At 42.0% G+C, this 13,527-nt stretch overlaps 1 protein-coding gene across 3 annotated transcripts in view; it reads right to left on the bottom strand.

The window, feature by feature from the left end:
* Positions 1–1,274, bottom strand: part of SEC24D (SEC24 homolog D, COPII coat complex component) — a 134,075-nt gene extending 132,801 nt beyond the window's left edge. For 2 of the 3 annotated variants that reach the window (XM_010590520.3, XM_003410416.4), the window contains exon 1: positions 1,035–1,166. The gene's annotated coding sequence lies outside the window, so the exon portion shown is untranslated. Of the gene's footprint in view, positions 1–1,034; positions 1,167–1,186 lie in introns of those variants that run through there. The other variant, XM_010590519.3, reaches the window with a different exon arrangement.
* Between the last annotated feature and the right edge of the window lie 12,253 nt (positions 1,275–13,527).

Genomic DNA, 13,527 nt, shown 5'->3' with positions numbered 1-13,527 from the left:
TGGCATTTAAAATTAAAAGACTAAATTTTTTTTTTCTAATTAAACTACACGTTTCCAAAATTAAAGTGACTAAGAAAAAAGATTGTAAGATCACTTTCTTCTGCTTGGAAGGGGAAACCTGTAAGGAGGAGAGAAGTAGGCAAAGAACTGCTGGTGCGCTTTGTTACTGACAACACTTTCTCCCTCCTCCCACTTAGCAGAGAGAGACGTGGCAGCCGGAGCTTTGGTCAAGCTCACGCTACCGAGCACATTTAGGAAGTCGGCATGAACACACCTACGCAGCAGCCTGTTGCTGAGTGACAGAAAAGAAAGGCAGGGATTTTCACTCCTAAGAGCAGGAAGCAGACGGATACCTCTTTACTGCTCTGGGAGGAATCTGCCTCCTCACTCAACGCCGTTTGCCACGTCAAACTTCCTCAGAGAAAGCACCAAGTTACAGAAACCTGACTCAGCTTCCAGCGGCGACATGGCAGAAAGCCACTTGGCAGGAGCAGGCCTAGGGTGGAAATCTGGGGCGCTCCAACCCCAGAACGACCCCCAGTCCACTGTCACTTGGCAACTCTAGCCAAGGAGCACTTCTCATCTCGGGCCAAGTTCGAATTTGGCCAAATCCATTTCACTCTCGGGACGTCCCGAAGCTATAAGACACAGTTGCCATTTTTATTTATGATTCGCTCAAACATCCCCTCCCTCCAGGAAGGAGGAAATTAAGTTGATATGAAGAGAAAACCGCTGTCAGCGACAGTGGGACGCTGTGGCTACCGAGGACCTAACCAAGCAGTTCTAGCATCCCAAGACACAAAAGTGGGGGCGGGGGCAGGCAAAAAAAAAAAAAGTCCACGCCCACTGCCCCCTCCCATTATTAAACTGCACAAACCCGCTTCAGGAGCAAGGCATGAGTTCCTCCTCCCCCTGCCCCGGCCACAGGTGAGTATCCAGGCTCTCGTCACCCCCCCACCCCGGGCCGAGCACCCCACTCCAACTGTCCCGGGGAAGGGGGCTGTCCCGCCTGAGCGCGGCGGGCCGAGACATACCTGGACCCGCTCCCTCGCGCCGCCGGGCTTCCGAGAGCCTGCGGCTCTGCTCCTGGGGCCAGGGGCGCCCGGTGACCCAGCTCCCGCTAAGGCCGCTGCTCCGGCCGCGCCTTTCCCCCTGCCCGGTGTCCCCACAGCCCCGTTTCACGCACCGAGTTGCAGCTGGGCTGGGAACTGCCACGTCAAACACTCCCGGCTGCGCGCCCCCGGCGCCCGGGCTTGGACCGGCAGCCGCGCTCCCGCGGGCGCACGCGCACAGCCGCCTCCGCGGAGGGCGGGGCGGGGCGGGGCGGAGCGGGGCCACCGAGCCCGTCCGCCGTGGCCACGCGTCCTTCGTTCCTTTTCCTTCGCTGCTTTCCTCTCGCTCTCTTTTTTTTTTTTTTTTCCTCCAAAGAGTCAAAGACTTTAAGGATGTCACTAAGTCAGACCACCATTTTCACCGTGAAGTCCCGTAGGAGAAGGGGAGGGCGTATTGAGGATTCATTCATTCTTTCATTCAACAGGTTGTAGGTTCGGTCATTCCTTCGTTGCATATTACTTGAATAACTCTGATATTCCGGCTTCTGCAGTGCCCATATAGACAGGAAAATGCACTGTCCCGGACCTGAGGCGATTACATGTGTACGTGGACGGATGACACACTCGTACAAGGCACTACAGAGGAAGTCCCGAGGCAGCCTGGCAACGAGTAAAATAGGGGAGGCTGGTAGAAGCAATGTCCCAACTGAAAAATATGGGAAGAGGTGTTTTCATTGAAGCTAGGATTGCTAGGTTTCTGTTTAGTCTTTCGAATTACGGCCACATATTCATTGTCTATGAAGTAGAATGGCTGATCCAGCCCCAAAATAGGGATCTCTATGTGTATTTTTTTTTATGTGTATGAGTACTCACTATTCGTGTCAGTACTCAAGGTGCAGCTCACTCTACTTGAGAAACAGCTGAGAAAGACAGGCAACCTATGTGGAACCTGTAATTGATCTTTCTATCCTGCTCTAAAATCAGGGCCATCTAAGCTGGTTTCCCACCATCCTCTACTGCTAAGTAGGAAGGCCTTCAGCCAACCCTAGTTGTGGTGGCATAGCTACGCTTTTGCTCATACAGGAAAGTAAAGCCAGGACGGTGTTTTTGTTTTCAAAATACAATCTCTCTCTATCTCCGCACGCCCCCTCCCCGAACTACAAGAAAATAAAAGCTACTTCGCAAAATCCCTTTAGTGTGGAAATGCCTTGGTAAAATCTTTGGTGAGGATGACGATCTTGCTGAGATGCTACATGAGTTTTTGCAGGCATTTTAATTGTCCCAGCAACGGTGAAGAGTTGCGGTATGATGTCCTTCCTACATCCAGCTTCAACACTGGTCAGGTTTGAGAATTCACATTGAGGAAGTTGTTTTAAAATTGTTTCTTATGTTCTCAATATGATGAAAATGATGGTAGTTAGAAAGCTTTGGCCTGTGTTTAAAGCAGTATAGCTTGTAGGAGCAGTTAAAAGAGACCTTATGTCACAGCTCTGTCACAGTGTAGGAGTGAGTAAGTCAGTTAGAAATAGGAACACCATGTGATGGCGTGGTTGGGTTTTTACCCCTAAAAAACATTTGAATTTATAAACCCAACCATCACCCCTAGCTCAGGGACCAAACTTGTCTGAGACCAAGGCAAACCACTTATATGGTTTCAGTTCTAAGATAGTTTTGAATTGCTAAACGTGAAAGTTGGAAGGGACTTTAGAGATATGGATATCCTAACCAATATTCACTGAGGACTGAATTCAATCTGATTATTTTATAGATTATTAAACTGAAGTTCAAAAAATAAAAGTGACTTAATCAAAGTCGCCTAGCTAGTTGGATGCCTTCTGATTCTAAATTCGAAACACTTTCACTTCACTATTTTTTCTTTTGGGTACTATTCTGGTTTTGCAATTCTCTTATTCAGTGGTTCTGCCTTTTTCTCCTCTGACTGCATTATATCTAAGTTCTCCAACACAAATATTAGCTGATACACACAGTTCTACCAGTGATTGGAGTTACTGATCACAAAGTCCTTTTTCTTATAAAACGGTTTTAGTCCTGCTCCCATCTCATGTCCCCGAGTACCCACCCCTTCAGTGACTAACCCCTGACCTTATTCCTGTGGTGAGTCATTGGCCTTCATCAGGTCCTAGAGTCAGCCTGAATTCCCAGTCTTCCTTGACCTGACCTGGCCTCTTGCCCCTGAGCTTGTTCTCTGATATCCCCCGTGGTCACCCAGGTAACCATACTCTAATTTAAAAGGTGACATCACAGGGAATGCCCACATGGGAGGATTCTGTGTTCTTTGTGGTCTTTCTGTTCTAATTGCAGAAGGAAAAGGAAACAGAGACTCAAATTGCTCTGTAAGAGACTATACAGATAGAGAAGAAATTCCCTAACAACACTCAGAGTTCCTTCTGATGAGGGAGCCTTTGGAAGGTCAAAGCTGTGATGCTCTAAGTATTTAAGTAACATAAGAAGTACGGCTGTTTCTGACTCCAAAGCTGCAAATAGCTTGAAGCTCTATTAAAAAAAAATAATAATAAAAATGACCAAAACCTGGGCTATTTTAAATACCTGGAAGAACACTAAATAAAGCAAAGTTAAATGAGGAAAAGAAAAGGGCTGCTACATGGTAGGCTAAAATGGGTAGCAAATAATAACCCTAAAGGTAGAGTTCAAGTCTTCATCAAGGCCCAACACCAAGATGTTTCTAGAATTACTTCTTAAATACCTGAAATATCTTGCTCTGACTCTACCATAGCACTTATATGTGGGGAGTGTGACATCACACTGCCAAGTGAAGTTGATTCGGGTTGAATCCTGACACTATTGCTGGCTACTAGCTGTGCACATTTTATTTATTTAACAAATATTTATTAAGCACTGTTAATAATATAAACTGAGTCTCTGGTGGTACAAACCATTAAGCACTCAACTACTAAGCCAAAAGGTTGCTGATTCAAACCCACAGAGAGACACCTCAGAAGACAGGCCTGGCGATCTCCTTCTGTGGGGCACAGTTCTACTCCGCACATATTGGGTTGCTGTGAGTTTGAATGGATTTGAGGGCAACTAACAATGACAACAGCATAAGCTGATACTGTGCTAGGTACTGTGGATACAAAGTCAGATAAGATAAGACATTGTCCTGGCTGTTAAGACATCATTGAATAGTACAAAGATTGACAAACTGCAGCCCACAGATGAATTCTGGCCCACCAGCCTGGTTTTGAATAATCTTTGACCTAAGAATGATATTTACATTTTTAAGTGGTTGAAAAAAATTAAAAGAATAATATTTTTTGACACATGAAATTCAAATTTCAGTGTCTATAAATACAATTTTATTGGAGCACAGGATGAAGACAGCCATGCTCATCCATGTATATAGTCTCTATGGTGGTTGCTTTTGGACTATAACAGCAGAGTGTAGTAGTTGTGACAGAAGCCATAAGGCACACAAAACCTAAAATATATACTTTCTGGTCCTTTGCAGGAAAAGTTTGCTGACCCCAGTTCTAGTTGTTAGATGCCCTTGAGTTGGTCCCCAACTCATGTTAACCCCATGCCCAAGGGAACGGAACACTGCCCAGGCTTGCATTATCAGTTGTAGATCAGACCTTTATGATCCATAGGGTTTTCACTGGCTGATATGTGGAAGTAGAGTGCCAGGCCTTTCTTCTTTCTGGTCTAGAAGAGCCTACAGGTACAGTTGATTAGTGTTCTATGAAGAACACTTAACCTGGACTGGGAAAGTGAGAGAAATCTCCTTGGAGAATGTGGCACCTGAGCTGAGTCCAAAATGGCAGGAGTAAGTTAGGCAAAAAAGGGGTGAAGGGTAGCAGGAACAACATGAACAAGTCAAGGAAGCACGAGTGGAGGTAGGGCATTCGGAGGGGCAAGTAGCCCAGTACAGCAGTGACTTGGGGTTCTAGAGGTATGAGTAGAGAAATGAGATCAAGCAAGCAGACTAGGATAGCTCATGGGGTTGGGTACCTCGAAGGCATCAGAGAGTCAGTGAGAGATTTTAATTAAGAGAATGATAAGTGGATTTTCCCCCAGAAAGATCAGTCTGGAGGCAGTGGAAGGATATAGTAAAGGGGCAGCAATAGTATAAAGAAGACAAGTTAGCAATAATCCAGGTGAGAAAACATGGTAGCCTGAGCAAGGGTAGTGGGGTGTGGGTAGAGAAGACAGACAGCTTGCAAAGTAGTTTTTAAGGTACACCAATGGGACTTGATGACAAAAAGCAGGGGAAGAGAAAGAGGGATGAAGAAGACTGTTCTCAGATTTTGATCTGGCAGAACTGGTGGATGAATGATGGGACTATTTAAGAGATAAGGAACCAAGAACAAGGGCAGATTGGGAAGGCAGACAGGTTTGGTTTGGGATATGTTCATTTGGTGGTATCTGTGGGACAAGGAAACCCTGGGGCATAGTGGTTAAGTGCTACGACTGCTAACCAAGAGGTTGGCAGTTCAAATCCACTAGGCACTCCTTGGAAACTCTACGGGGCAGTTCTACTCTGTCCTATAGGGTTGCTATGAGTCGGAATCGACTCGACGGCAGTGAGTGGGTGGGTGGGACATTTGAGTGGAGATGCCCAGTCAGCCGTTGGATATGCCTGTCTGAACTCAGGAGGAATCTGTACTGGAGATAATAGGCGGTCAGCAGTGAAGATCTAGAAATCAGGGTCTCTCTGGGAGGAATAGACTTGATAGCAACAGGTTATGTGTGGCAGAGAAGAGGTCAGACTATGCAGCAGACCAAGTTGTGATTTTTAGTTCTGCCACTCACTACCTGTGTGTCACCTCTCTAAACCTCAGTTTCCTCCTCTGTAAAAGTGATAGTAGTAATAACTCCAGCCTCAAAGTTTGCTGTGAGGATTAAATGAGATAAGGCAGGTAGAGATAACTTAGCACACTGTTTAGCACATAATAACTGCTTGATAATATTAGCCATTATTATTACAGCATCATCACCATAATCATCATTATTAATTGCAGATATGTGAAAATTCAAGCCTTAACCAAAAAAAAAAAAAAAAACCAAACCTGTTGCCTTCCAATCAATTCCAACTCATAGAGAAGCCTTGGGAGCACATAAGTCCAAGGACAAAATCCTAAGGAGCCCTAGAATGGGTGCACTTTCTAAGCTTACTAAACCTTGGTTTACTCACTATGTATTGGAGATATTTCATTCTTTTCAGTGTGATCGTAAGCATGAAGTGATATGAAGCAAGTAGAGTGCTATGGAACATGGTAAAAGTAAAACAGGATAAGAAGGATTGGGATTGCCAGTTGGGGTGGGGAGCGGATTGTAGTATTATATGAGATAGTTACAGTAGGACCTGTGAGACCATGGCGATGTGCTACTCAGATCCTCCTTCAAGACAACCTGCTCTGAGGAATGTAAGCAGCTGACAGCCTTCAGCTGCTACACCTTTGGGCCTGCTACTGCAGCTCCCAGCCACTGGTGACTGAGCACAGCCAGGGTACTGTCTTAGGTTGGATTCTCTAGAAAGCAAAACCAGTGAGGCATGTGTGTGTGTGTATGTATATATATATATATATATACATACACACACATATGTATATATACATGCTTCACTGGTATATAGAGGCTGGTAAGTCTGAATATGTGGGTCAGGCTGGAGGCTTTTCCTAACTCATGTAGCTGCTAGGCTGACAAACCCAAGATCAGCAGGTAAGATGGCAGCCACTGATCACAGGCTGTGGAGGCTGACGAATCTCAAGATCGGCAGGTAAACTGCTAGCTCAAGTCCCAAGAACTGGAGGTCAGTTGGTAAGCCAGAAGCAGGAGTCAGAGTGAGTAAAAACCCATAAGCTTTGCTAAAAAGCCCATGCATATTGGATGCAGGCCACACCCCCAAGGAAACTCCCTTTCAACTTGTTGGCTGCTCATAGCAGATCTCATCCTGGGGGGGTGATTACATTATATTACATTATTATGGAGGTGGTTACAACATTACATAGCTGTCAAACTACATCATAACTGCCAAACCATTGAGAATCATGACCCGGCCAAGTTGACACACAACTTAACCATCACAGGTACTAAATTCAGAGTATTTCTGCCCAACATGAGATGCCTCTAAACGCAAAATCTTTGCTCTGAGTTCCCCATCACACTGGCTGACACTGAGACTATCTCAGAGCTGCACTGCAATCTGAGGCCCACCTACCCCATCTGCTTTCACAGGTGTCAGATCTGTATCACACCTGAAGGCTTTCTCTGCCCATTGTTCCCTCACTCCTTTATCCTTCCCAGGTACTTTCCCCAATAAATCTCCAGTATGTCTAATGTCAGAGTCCCTGAGTGGTGCAAATGGTTAACGCACTTGGTTGCTAACCAAAAGGTTGGAAGATTGAGTCCACCCAGAGGTACCTTGGAAGAAAGGCCTGGCAATCTACTTCTAAAAAATCAGTCTTTGAAAACCCTATGGAACACAGTTCATCTGACACACATGGGGTGGTCAGGAGTTAGCATCAACTAGGCAACTTTTTTTTTTTTTTACTGTGTAATTCCACATTGGTGTCTGCTTTTCCAGAGACCTGAACTGACACAGCCTTATAAAAAAAGTTAGATTTGAACAAAGCCTTGAGAGAGGTAAGGCAGTCAGCCATACAGATTATCTGGGAGAAGACCATTTCTGGCATGGAAGAGAGGTCCGAAAGCTCCTATGTCAGAAAGGAGGGTGCCTGGCATGCTCTAAGAGCAAAAGGTGGCAGCAAGGCCAGAGCAGAGTGAGTGAGGGGAGTGTCTTCAGAGAGGAGGACAGAGAGGCAAGGGGCTGAGGGAGCAGATGATGTAGGGCCCTGTCATGGATTAAATTATGTCCCCCCAAAAAGTGTGTATCAACTTGGTTAGGCCATGATTTCCATTATTGTGTGGTTACCCTCCATTTCGTGATTGTAATTTTGTGTTGAAAGGATTAAGGTGGGGACCACTCTTACTCAGGTCATCTCCCTGATCCAAGGTAAAGGCAGTTTCCCTGGGATGTGGCCTGCACCACCTTTTATCTCTCAAGAGATAAAAGGAAAGGGAGGCAAGCAGAGAGTTGGGGGACCTTATACCACCAAGAAAGCAGTGCTGGGAGCAGAGCATGTCCTTTAGATCCAGGGTCCCTGCGCTAAGAAGCTCTTAGTCCAGGAGAAGATTGATGAGAAGGCAGACAGAGAGAGAAAGGCTTCCCCTGGAGCTGACACCCTAAATTTGGACTTTTAGCCTACTTTACTGTAAGAAAATAAACTTCTCTTTGTTAAGGTCATCCACTTATAGTATTTCTGTTATAGCAGCACTAGATGACTAACAAAGGGCCTTTAGCACATTTGAACAAGTTTTGGCTTTTACTTTCAGTAAAAAGTAATTTCAGGTTTTGAACAGAGGAGTGACAAGATTTGACTCAGTTTTCAAAATTTTTTGGCTTATATAGGAGGCAAAATCTCCTCATAAAGAATCTGGTGCACAGTGAGATTTCAGGCCTCAGAAATTTATCCTTCAATTGCGGTTTTGCAGAGGCTTTCTTGGTCATGAGTAAGACCTGAGGAGGGACAGTAACTGTGGTTTTATAACCTATTAGAAAAAACCCATTGCTGTCAAGTTGATTCCAACTCATAGTGACCCTATAGGACAAAGCAGAGCTGCCTCATAGTGTTTCCAAGGAGCAGCTGCTGGATTCAAACTGCCAACCTTTTGGTTAACAGCCGAGCTCTTAACCGCTGTGCTATCAGGTCTCCAACCTACTATAAAGCAGGTGGAAAATTGAGTTGTGGCTACTGCACAGCCCTAGTTCTGTATTCATAGTTCACCCCTTACTCATACCACATTCCCAGTGACTGGAAAGGTTTTCCAGTGGATGGAGTGGAAGAGATGTGACTCAGTGTTTTCATTGCACTGATTTTCTTGATTGATCTAAGTAAAGAAGGCAGGAGATAGGTACTTAAGAGAAAGTGAACGAACCTCAGTTTTTATAGAACAAAATGCTTTAAGGAAAGCACTCTTGCCCCAATATTGAAAGCTTAATATGCTTAATACATGGTATCCTGTCACAAATACTTTACTTTTTGTGTTAGGGTTGAACAGGGAGAAAAAAAGCACCTGACAGCTCACTGTAGTAATGGTGGAGGAAATAGAAATGGGGCACTCGCAATCTGATTCAAGGAAGAAATGGTTTTGCTTTGATTCCTTCCTCAAATTCACTTAAATAATTACCTAGAAAAATAATGCAAAACCATATTCAGTGAGTCCCTGGGTGGTGCAAACAGTTAACATGCTTGCAGCTAACCAAAAGTTTGGAGGTTTGAGTTTACCCAGAGGTGCCTCAGAAGAAAGGGAGATATGAAAAATTACATGAGGAGGGTTGAGGGTAGGGAATTGAGTTCAGACTGGGACAAGCTATTCAAGATGTATCCCATTCCATTGCCGTGAAGTCGATTACAACTCATAGTGACCCTATAGAGCAGAGTAAAACTGCCCTGTAGAGTTTCCAAGGAGCGCCTAGTGGATTCAAACTGCTGACCTTTTTGTTAGCAGCAACCGCACTTAACCACTATGCCACCAGGGTTTCCTTCGAGATGTATAAAATAAAAAAAAAAAAAAAATGCTAATGTCAAGTATGTATTGGGATATTTCAGCTGGAGGCCAGAGAGAAGTCTGATCTGGAAAGCCTAAATGTGGGTATAATCATCTTGAATGAGAAGTTCTGATAGTAATATTTGACGTTCTAGGTTCATGTTGGCATATTTAGAAAATTGAGTAGGTCACACTAAGCAGCTTGATAAACGGATCTGGAAGACAATGAATGGTAAGTAAAGAGTTGGGAGTCATCAGCTTAAGAAGGGTGAAAATGCAGCCCAGGAACCCAACATTTAAGGGTGTTATCAAAAAGGAGCCAGCTGAGTAGATTCGTAAGAGATGTTCTAAGACAATGTAATTTAAAGCAAGCAAAAGACAAAGTTTTTATCTTAAGTCAACAAATTAGGAAACCCTGGTGGTATAGTGGTTAAGAGTTACAGCTGCTAACAAAAAGGTCAGCAGTTCGAATCCGCCAGGCACTCCTTGAAAACCCTATGGGACAGTTCTACACTGTCATATGGTGTCACTATGAGTCAGAATCGACTCAGCGGCAATAGGTTTGGTTTTTTTTTTTTTTTGAAATCTTCAATTGCTTTATTGGCTTTTAAATCCATATTTAATTTTTATTACTAAATTAATATTTAATTGAATATTTAATTATCTGGAGGTGTTTGAAGGTAAAAAAATGCATATGTCTTCATTTAGCTTGAATAAGGATTTAAATATTTAGACTCCAATTCAGAATAGAGAAATATACTTAGGAAATGAAAGAGCTATTTTAGGTTTAAGTAAAATTCGTTCAATGGTTTATTTCTTAACTGGCTATGCTATAACTTCAGATGAATGTTATATAAATATTGGTAGTAAAACGATTTATAAATTTGTGTACATTTTTGTCTTTTACTTCACATCAGAAAACCAATTATAACAGATACTTTCATATGAAAATACCATTGTTCAAAGAATGAAGCTTGAATTAAATTGACATATACTTTGGAATTAAAACAACATCTAAAGGATAATTTATGAAGTAACAGTTATTAAATTCATGTTGCTAGTATTAGAATTTAGTCACAGCATTTGTATTATTTAACAGCTTTATTGAGATATAATTAATACACAATAACACAACAAGCTGCAGACATTTAACGTGTTCAATTTGATATGTTTTGATATCTGTATACACCAGTGAAGTCATCATAATTAAGATAATAACATATCCTTCATCCCTAAAAGTTTTTTGTGCTCCTTTGTAATCCCTTACTGTTGTTCCTTTTCACTCTACCCTCAAGAAACCAATGATCTGTCATTGCAGATGTGTTTGAATTTTCTACCCGTTGCCATTAAGTTGATTCTGACTCATAGTGACCCTATAGGGCAGAGTAGAACTGCCCCATAGGGTTTCCAAGGCTGTAAACCTTTACGGAAGCAAACTGTCACATCTTTTTCCAGCAGAGCACTGGTGGGTTCAAACCACCAATCTTTCAATTAGCAGCTGAACACGTAACCACTGCACCACCAGGGCTCCTCCCCGGGAAGATTACAGCCTAGAAAACCCTATGGTTCAGTTCTACTCTGTCAGATGGGATCACACTATCAGTCGAAATTGACGCCGCTGCACCTAACGACAACAGGGTTCTATTGTATGGCTATATCACAATTTTTCTGTTATCAGCTGATGGACATTTAAATTGTTCTAGTTTTGGGCTATTACAAATAAAGCTGATATGAACATTTGTATGCAAGTCTTCATATGGACGCATGCATTTATTTCTTTTATGCAAATACCTGGTGGAATGGTTGGCCATATAATAGATGTCTGTTTTGTTTTTTTAAGATGTTGCCGAACTATTTTCTAAAGAACATGTACCATTTTATATAAAGTAGTTGTACTGTTTTATATTACCACCAAGAGTTTATGAGAATTACAGTTGCTCCTCTCCAGCACTTAGTATGATCAGTTTTTTATGATTTAAGAAATTCTAATATTTTTTTTTTAATAAGTGTGTGGAGGTATCTCACTGTGGTTTTAATTTTCATTCCCCTAGGTTAATGACTAATGTTGGTAAACATCTTTTCATGTACTTCTTTGCTGTCTGTATCATTATCTTTTGCACATTATTGGGTAATTTGATTTCTTGTTATTGATTTTGAGATTTTTTTCACATATTCTGAATTCAAGTCCTTTATCAGATATGCAACTGCAAATATTCTCTCCCAGACTGTGGCTTTTCATTCTTTAACAGTGTCTTCTGAAAAGCTGTTGTTGTTGTATGTCCTGGACTTGATTCCAACTCATAGTAATCCTACAAGGACAGAGTAAAATTGCCCCATAAATTTTCCAAGGCTGTAAGTCTTTACCGAAGCAGACTGCCACATCTTTCTCCCGTGGAGCCGCTGGTGGGTTTGAACCACCAATCTTTTGGTTAGGCAGCCGAGTGCTTAGCTGTGGAGTTGTTAATTTTGATGAAATTCAGCTTATCAATTTTTCTTTTATAAATTTTGCTTTTGGTGTTGTATCTAAGGAATCTTTGTCTAACCCACAGTCACAAAGATTTTCTCCTGTAAGTTTTAATTTCAGGCTTTTCCTTAAGTTCTATGATCAATTTGGACTTATTTTTTGGATATGGTACAAGGTACAGATTGAAGAGCCATTTGTTGACAAGATTATTCTTTCTTCAACAAACTCCCTTTACATCTTTGTTGGAAATTAGTTAGCCATATATGTTTGGGTCTAGTTCTAGACTCTTTATTCTTTTACATTGATCTTTTTGTCTATCGTTACTCAAATACCACGCATAATTAATTATTATAGTTTTACAATAAGTCTTGAAGTCAGGTAGTATAAGTAGGTCCTCTCACTTTGTTCTTTTTCAGAGTTGTTTTGGCCCTTCTCGGTCCTTTGCATTTCCATATGAATTTTAGAATCAACTGTCAATTCTATAAAAATTTCTGCCGATATTTTGGTTGGGAGTACGCTGATTCTTTAGATAAACTTGGGGACAATTGACATATTAATATTACTGAGTATTTTGATTCATAAACAAGCTATATCTCACCATTTAAGTCTCCTTCAATTGTGCTATCAGCATTTATTAATAAATCTATATTCTTCTACTTTCTGGAAATGCCATCTTTTTCATATACTAAAAATATCTTTGTAAAATGGGACTTTTTAATGGAATATCTAATCTGTTTATTAATCTAAATTTCTGTTCCAATGGCAAAACCATGCTGAATTTGATAAAATTAACTTATGTACTAAGGTTTAATGTCTGATAAAGCAAATCTCTTTGCCTTCATCTCCTGTCCTTCCATCACTTTTCTTTTTAATGGTGTTCTGGCTAGTCTATGAAATTTATCCTTTTATATATAGCTTAATATCACTTTATATAATTCTAAAAATACCCTATAGAATTCTAATAAAAAATTGTCGTTAGATTTAGATTTCTGCTTCTTTAGTTTAAACAGGGAAAGTATTTGTCCTATTGCCTGAGACAATTAAAAAACTGGACAGAACATATGAAGTAACAGTTCTCAAGGCATTGGACATCAAGCAATAAAGGACAGCCATCCCTGGAAGATGGGGAAACAAAGCAGGTGAACCCTATCATTTTCCCAGGTGAGCCCCATAATTGCCCCAGTTTACTGCTTGGAGAGAGTTCCTGGCAGTACTACAGGGAGGCAGGAATCTGACACCGCCTGGGGATTTTTCTAAACTGAGGAGATTGAGGTGTGGGTTAAGGCAGCTGGAGCTCTCAGGGCAGAGTATCATAGAAGAGAAAGCTCCACAGAAGGAAAGCTCTGGAGATCTGCAAAGGATGCTCCTCTAGCTCACTGCACGCATGTGAGAAAATGATCTCAGGCCATGAAAGAACCACCT

Source organism: Loxodonta africana, chromosome 5 (genome assembly GCF_030014295.1).
Source record: "Loxodonta africana isolate mLoxAfr1 chromosome 5, mLoxAfr1.hap2, whole genome shotgun sequence".
NCBI lineage: Eukaryota > Metazoa > Chordata > Mammalia > Proboscidea > Elephantidae > Loxodonta > Loxodonta africana.
This window is presented reverse-complemented; position numbering and strand designations above follow the sequence as displayed.